The sequence below is a fragment of the Euphorbia lathyris genome, chromosome 4 (genome assembly GCF_963576675.1).
Source record: "Euphorbia lathyris chromosome 4, ddEupLath1.1, whole genome shotgun sequence".
Lineage (NCBI taxonomy): Eukaryota > Viridiplantae > Streptophyta > Magnoliopsida > Malpighiales > Euphorbiaceae > Euphorbia > Euphorbia lathyris.
This window is the reverse complement of record NC_088913.1, coordinates 50,651,859-50,660,699: the sequence shown is the minus strand read 5'-3', so window position 1 is coordinate 50,660,699 and position 8,841 is coordinate 50,651,859.

Below are 8,841 nucleotides of genomic sequence, written 5' to 3'. Positions count from 1 at the left end.
CCTGAACTCTCTCCATCAACAAGTCCAGAAATTGTCAGCTGTGAACACTGACTATGCCACTTCATCTGAAATCAAAATGCTCTTTGCTCAGCTTCATACTGAGCAACTTAAGACCAACGAGCAAATGGTGTCGTACAGTCAGTGCTCAGCAGAGCAAATTGGTGAGGCTATAAGGTTGCTTAATCTGAATAAGCAAGAGATGGATACTGACGCAATGAAGCAGAACGAGATGATGACTCTCGCACAACAAACTTTCAACCACATTCGTCATAACAATATTCAATATCAGTATTACGACACAACTCTCTTAAAAACCTTCCACCAAATCTTTGCTGGCCTTACTGAAGCTCTTATCTGGCAAGGCAAAGCTCAAGCGTTCAGTGTAAATATGCTCAGTGCTGCTGATCTCAAAGTACCCGATGAGGTATCAGTTGATGGAGTTGCCATTTTTGATGGCGTAAATGAAAGCGCTGAGAAGCTTAAGGAGATATCCCAAGAACTGACTCGCGTTGTATTAACTGATGCTTTCAGACTCCCTGAAGTTGACAAAACGGGGGAGAAAGAATATGCAGCTAGAGCTCAGCATGAGCGAAGTCAGTCATCGCAACACAAGAAAAATAAATAGATAGGCTAGCCCAGTTTTAGACTGAGTCACTTGTAATCTAATTCTATTTGCCTTATCTATAAAAATTTTGCTGTGTAATTACTGACTTCTATTTATATATCATATTTGCATCTCTTATTCAAATCCTGAGTTATGATATATGTTATTAAGTACTGAGTCATTATGTATCTTCAATTAAATCAGCTATACTTAACACTTATAATATTTATTGACTAAATGATAGGCTGATAACATGTTTGACATCATACTATGATCTTATGAAACATTCTGATAAAGAACTCATTGAACAATAATTTGCTCAGCGCGCTCTGTATATCTAAAACTTCCGCTTAACACTGAGTAAATAGAATATGTAACATAGCTGACCTACACCTAAAAACTGACCTTAGACTCACTCATTTAAATTCTTAAATGATGCAATTAAAACTAAGTCAGTAGTGCAACCCTTACGGGGGAGTTTGCTGAATAATTAAAAAGGTCAACTATCATGGGGGAGCTCATACTGAGTTCCTTGCTGAACAGTTTTGCCAACATCAAAATGGGGGAGTTTGTTGAAACACCTTTCCACATAATTTTGATTTGACAAAATTGTTTAAGTATAAATTAGAATACATATTCTAAACACACTAAGTTTAAATGCGTTGATTTATTCTACTAATGTGTTTGTTCAATGTTGAGTATAAATGTTATAAGTCATAAGGATTGGAAGGCCCAAGCCTAATACGGAAGCCAAGGCCCAAGTCAAACAACTCAGTACACTCGGCCCGCGTATGTCAAGACGTTATCGTTTTGGACAAAAACGCAACTCAGCAAACGGAAGGATCTAGAAGACCTTCAGGAACAACTTCACAATGAAGCTGCTGAGTAAGTCTCGACAAAGCGTACAAGACAGCAGACCGGCAGAGGAAAACTTCCAGACAAAGTGTTTCTTCTTTTAGCAAAGTTCAGACGACACAGTATGTTGTCCAGTTGACTTTACCTTAAAAGGAGAGACCATCTGCTGTGCTGACCGAGGATAGAAGATACACGATTGTGATTGGCCAAGAGCTCTGTGCAAGTCAGGATGACAACGACACATAGCCGTTTCCCTCCAACGGTTATTTCGAAATTCGAAATGACCGAATGACCAGACGTCTCTATAAATAGTGCCATCACAAGCTTCACAAGACACAGAACTTGATCAAGCCATTACGCTGTCCAAATCTCTACAAGTTCTGCAAGCAAGAAGCAAAGCAAAGTTCTTACACTACAAAGTCTATTCATTTGTGTAAAAGTCTAGAGTGATTGTTTTTCAATCATCTAAGGTGTTCTAGCAATTGTTGTTTAGGACAAAATCTTTATCATTTCTAGAAGTAGAAAGGAGAGGCTGGGTACTCGGTTTTAAGTACTCAGTGGAGAGATTAGGATTGAGTAGAAGTATAGAGGAAGGTACTCTTGTCATACTCAATTGCTGATATTGTAAAAGGTTTGAGGCTCTACCTTTAAAGAGCTCAGTAGAGGATTTGAAATCTCGGAGGTGTTCCGGGGACAGGACGTAGGCTTGGAAGAAGCCGAACCTGGATAAATCTGCTGAGTGAAGTATTTCTAAACCTTAACTCCTTATTCATATTGCTTGCTTAAAACAAACTAAAACTGACCAAGTAAAAGAGGTCAAGCTGAGTTGTGCGCTACAAACGAGCAGGTTCAGGAATAGACTCTAAGTGCTATTTCCTGACCTAAGCAACGAAGCTGTCCTAGTCACTAGTTGACTAAGCCAGTGTCTTGCTGAGTGTTAAGTGCCACTGTTTTATAAACCTTTCTTAAAGAAAAGAAATCTGCCCAAATTATTTTAAAAAAGGTAAAATAGTTCCTAACCCCCCCCCCTTGGAACTATATTTGCAACCTTACAAGGGACCAACAAGATTATGCTAATTCTGATTAGGTAATTCCTTGGTCAGGTATCTACCTATCTGCAATCCTAAATTTGTCAGACTCAAGGCAATAGGTTCTGCTATGTCAGGCTAGTTGATCATCATCGAATCTCATTCTAGCAATCATCCTATCTTTGACAAATCTAGACATTAAGCTCACATAATCTAATCAATTGGAAACAATCCAGTAAACTAAATCCCTAATCATACATGGTTACGCAATCAATTCATCCCCATCCCAGATTGGATGGGGATTAGTTCATAGTTAAATTAAACAAGCAACTATAACACGCATTATAAACCTGAATCATCATTAATTCAAATAAGCAAAAAGCAAGAGATAGAGTAAGGAATTAGGAATATAAAACCCGTTTTCGTCTGATTCTGATTACAAATCGGGAGAGCCACTATCCTATATCAATCTTCCCCCCAAGCTAAGAGCTGTTAAAATGGAAGTAAAACAATAAAATTGAATACAAGGAAAGCGAGAGAGAGAAGAACCAAAAAGGAAAAAGGAAGAACCCTAACAAAGATGACATCCTTTTCTATTTATAGTGCAGGCTTAGTTAGGGGTAGTTTGGGCAATTTGCAGGTTGAAATTCGCGCCTAAGGAGTGAGGAGACGCTAGGAAATTGCTTCCAGCGTTTCGTCTCATCGAGACAAGAAGTATCTCGACGAGACAAGAGGGTGTCTCGACGAGACACCACGCGATAGTTCCTTTTTGGGAACCATCGGCCCGCCTCGTCTCGTCGAGACGGGCAGTGTCTCGACGATACGAGGGCCTGTCTCGGCGAGACAGGCACTAAATTGGGGCTGAGTCCGGGTTTTTTTTCCTTTGTTTTGGTCCTTGGACTTCCGAAATATGCTCCGACGATCCCTGAATTGTCCAGAGGTGCTCCACAAGGCACGGGTCTGGTTCGAAAATGCTCAAACAGTCCTAAAACACATGAAAATACAGAAAATGCCATAAATAATGGAAATTACTGATTTTGACTGAAAGATAGCAAAATGATACTAAAATTGAATGGAAATAAAGCAAAAACGAACTAAAACAATCCTAAAAACCCTATATAAATGGGAGCTATCAAAACCCTAATGCTTTTGGTTTGACACTCCATGTGGGTGAACGGTGAAACACCATTACAACCAATGCACATACCAGTCTTTAGTTAATTTTCGTTCCAACGATAATAATAGACCATGGATATTTAGATTAATATCTTATTGCCACACGAATTCACTTGACTAGGTCCTCAACCCGCCAATTGTGTGCAGATCACTAACCTTGGATAATCTGTTAATCATCTCGCACCAGTAAGTATGACTTAACAGATTATTGCCTTACGGTGAATGATACCGTTAAATATAATTTCTCGGGACTATGGCATACCCCAACAACTTCAACTTTTGCTAAATCAACTTTTAGAGCTTTGGAAGAGATTTTATGCCTAAGAACAATCCATCCAGTTACCATGAATGGCATTTTTCCCAGTTGAGAACAAGGTCATTTTCCTAAGTGTTCAAGATGGGCCAAACAGTCTGAAAATGTTTTTCCATAAACAGAGAAACCATCCATGTAAATTTCAACTATTCTCTCGACCATATCATGGAATATGGCCATCATGCACCTCTGAAACGTAGCATGTGCATTGCATAGTCCAAATGGCATCCTTCTATAGGCATAGGTTCCATAAGGACATGTGAATCTTGTTGGGGTTTGGTGTCCTATAGACAATTATTGTAGGATATAAACTATTTGTAAATGAACCGTTTGTTATCGTTTGTTTTATAAGATATAATGTGTTTAACTATATAAAGGCATTAATCTTTTATCAGAACTAATTAAGTTAAATAAAAGAAATCCCAAGTTTATTTAAGTAATCATAAAGTGTTCACACAAGCATGAAGTGAGACTATACTTTATAATAAATCAATAAACTTAAAACAACCCCAAGTCAAGTAATATGTTCATGGGATTAACATAGTGCTATTGAGACTTGCATGTAATAATGTATTCTGTTGTGAACAGAGATCTAATCTCACAAGCTTTAGATATGGAGATATCTAGGAAATAACATGGATTCAGTGAAGGAGTTCATTAGGATTAGGGACCCGACTTGAGATAATAGGATGGATGGATTTATCTAATATGTTCCTGGAGGAAAATAGACAAGCCTGGGCGCAATGGAAATATAAAATTTATCTATTTTATCTATTTCCCTTTTTCCTAAGATACGTTAATCGTTATTTCATATAAAGAGTGATTAATATGTACCATGGTTAACGAACTATCTACCGTTGCAAACAAAGTGTCCACGTGGATACCACGCCAATCACGAACACAAACAAAAACCAAAACCAAAAGTTAGTAATAAACCAAAATAGCAATCAAGTGTAGATTGCCTCTAACGGTATCCACACGAATTAAGAAATGAGTGGAACGGAAGAAATAATTTGTTGAATGAGAGACAAGAAGAAATCCTATTTCTTTTATTGTGTTGGCCGAAATTCCTGTAGGCAAGGAGATCTATTTATAGTCTTCAATTTATCAATCCTAGTTCCATTAGGTTTAGTTAATTAAAATCCTAACTATATTAGGTTTTCTAATTACATAATAATATGTATTTATCAAATATTATCCATATCAAATATAAATATATTGAATAAATACTATCCTAATCCCATTAGAATAATTAATGGAAAATTACAAAATTGGGTCAAATGGGAGACCCATTTACATATTTAATCCATTTACTCAACCTACAACATCTCTAGACAGTTTTTGTGTGACTTTCCTATAATACTCTTAACCTTTCATCTTCCCCCTTCCCCTTTCTCTTCCTTACGCAAACGGTTTCTCTTCCTAGACCTTTGATCTTCCTTTCTTCCTTTATATTTCGCAAAATCTGCACCATTTCTCTTCATCACCATGTCTTTCTCTTCTTCCTCTCTTCATCTCTTGATTCTTCATCTTCCTATTGCTAGAAAACGACGTCATGGTTCTTCATCTTCCTGTTTCTGCTTGTCTCTTGGTTTCTTTCTTCTTGTGCGGTTCAAATCAATCGTTATTCTACGTTATTTTCATCGTTTTTCCTAGTTTATCATATGGTTATTGTCGATTTTAATGGTGAAAGTCATGAAAAATATAAGTATCTACTGTTTTCTCTGTGTTTTTTCAAGAAATTCACTTATCATATTCTATTTTCACGAATGTCTGCAAGGAGAAAGAGCTTGGAAGGTGTCGATTTTACTTTGTGAAATGATGATTACGCGAAGTCTATGAGGGAAAAGTTCATGATTTTTCCGTCGCAAACTTCGCGTAATCATCATTTCGTGAAGTCAAAGCGTCACATTTCTCCTCGCAGACTTCACGAAATCATCGTTTCGCGAAGTAAAATCATCTTCTTTCTTTGCACATTTATATTCGCATACTTCGCGAAGCCAAATCTTTCTTTTTTCTGCCTAACACGATTAATTTTTTCTGAAGGTGGTTGAATACATAACATACCGCATGAAGGCGGTATACTAGGGTGCAGAGGGGATGACTTTCCTTCTGATACAGGAAGAAATTCCCATCCAGATTCATCATGTTCACTTTAAAATGATTAGTTAGGAGTTTATCGTGGCAATCTTGGTGTGCACCATGGGAAACATTCATCCCAAAAGGTCTGGACTTCCAATATAGGGAGAAATTTCCATCAGATTCGTCATGTTCACTTTGAAATGAGTAGTTAGGAGTTTATTGTGGCAATCTTGTTGTAAATTGTGATAATGTTATGATTGTAATGTTGGAATCCCTTGTTGTTTTGCCTTTTTTTGTTATATACCACTTTCCAAAAACACATTCAGACTTCGCAGATATCGCAATATGCGAAATCTGTGAAGTCAGACGGTAGGGCGAAAGATGAAAGGGGGGGAAATTTCTAAGTGTTATATATATATTAAGGGTATTTTGGGAAAGTCACACAAACATAGTCTAGATATGTAATAGGTTGAGTAAATGAGTTAAATATGTAAATGGGTCTCCCATTTGACCCAATTTTGTAATTTTCCCATAATTAATTTGGTTAGGATAATAATATAGATATATAATCACATTATGCTATTTAATTAACATTATCCCTTTAATTGATTTAACCATAAATATAACCTAATTATATTTATCTAAATAAATCAATTAATTCTCCTAATTAACCTACTATAATTTTTGGGCCCCTATATCTCTCCCTTTCAAATTACCATTCCATCCTTCGATCTTAATTATGTGTGTGACCCATTAAGTTCTTACTGCAGCTAGTCATATATGTTTATTTAAATTAATTTAACCGAACTAATTTAATCCTAAACATATAACGGAATGAGTGCGCAGACTGTTTTATCAGCATCATCATATCCCCCTAGACCGATAAGAAGTCGGGTTGATTCTGACGTTTACCTTTCAGTATTAGGTCCAGTATAATTCGATCATTCATTAACTATATCCTTAGACGAATCCCTAACTATGGAATATATCAAGTTACATATAATGAGACGTTTGTTTTACTTGTTCATGTAGAATTAACTCTGAAGAGATAGGTTAAGTGAAATCTCCATTTCCACTCTTAACCCTATCACCTTGCCAGGATTTCTAGTTAATTCTCCATAAGAGGCCTATGGATATATCTCTTATCTATCAGGAGTGACGAATGCTCAATCTAACATTAATTATCCTGTAATTACTTTATATGATACCTATGTTGGTGTGCCCTAGTTCATAGGCATTGGTTCTTATAAAATGTATTTGTGTCACATTAATAAAGGCATTAATCTAGTTCATTTATATCTTGTGCTATAATATGAATAGAGTATCCATTGATTGATAATCATAAAACCATATCCCAAGTCTATTCTATCATGGGAATGATTAGGACCACAGGCTTGTATATTCGACGACTGTATGGTAGTAGTTGATACTAGCCATAGCACTTGATAAGTCAGTTGTGAATATGGGTACATGTTATATACATGTGTCTAGATCGATCCGCCCGAGAAAACTACATGGTGGTTGTGTCATTAGTTTTCTCAAGTAGGTCTCTAACTGTCTTCAGACCAGATTTCATTATAATATCAATGTTGGATCCAGTTCACTTTGACATACGCCTAACAGGTCTGTAACAGGATGCCAAATACGGGTATGATTGGGTGAACAGGTGAACACATTAGTATTGATAGTGAAGTGATGGAATTACCACTCACATAACAGTGAGATGATATCACAGGCCACTTGATAAGTGAGATTGATAAGTGTGTGGCCACACCCTGATAAGTAGTTTACTTATCTGATTCATTAATCTACTTAAGATCAAGAAATATCATAAACATCAGAGAGGATGACAGCCGCCATGCCTCTAGTTTATAATATCGATATCAAATGGTAAAAGAAGTTAAGAGATAACTACAGGGTCTCTGCATCTTTAGACTGCTGAAATAGCTGTATTGGTTAGGGGCAGTAATGGTTTGCTAGAACCCACTTACTGTTTGTGGGCCGTGAGCCCACTGCTAGCTGAGGACAGTCCCATAGGATCGTGCACATTGAACATCTGAGTTAGAACTTATAGAACGGTACACTGGAGGGATGAGATTAATTAATTGGTTGATAGTAAAATGTCAAGGCAATTAATTGGTGGTTAATTAATTGATTAATTGATACTTTGTATCAATGTAATTGATTAATAGATTTAGGCGTTGAGTATTTAATTGGTTAATTAGTTTACGGGATGCAATTAATTAATTTGTAAATTAATGAAATTGCATTCGTGAATAATCAATCAAACTAATACGTCAATTTATTAATTAGTGTTGTTTATGTAATTGGGGTAATTGAATTTAATCTAATAATAACTAATTGCATAGAATAAATACTATTGGTATTTATTTAAGTGATTATGTTAGAATTAGATTAGTTTTGTAATTAACCACTTAACCCTAAACCAATTAGGTTTAGAAATAACTACACTATATATAATAAAAGCCTAAAACCTAATCTAAGCTAATTAACTACTATTGAGATCGGCGGCCACAGAGGAAGAAAAAATCAATTTGATTTTTTTTCGACAGAACCACCAAAACAAAAGTGGGATTTGTTTGGCTAATTACCTAATCTCTCCAGTTCTTCATCCGTTCTTCGGCTAGCACCGGTTCTGGCTCAATAGCTGTTCGTGCACCTGACTACGGAGATCTTACTACCTTGTGGATTCTTCAGCCGTCTCTAGAAAAGACATTCCGGGTATGTTTATATCCCTAAACGGATCAAAAGGTTTTATTCAA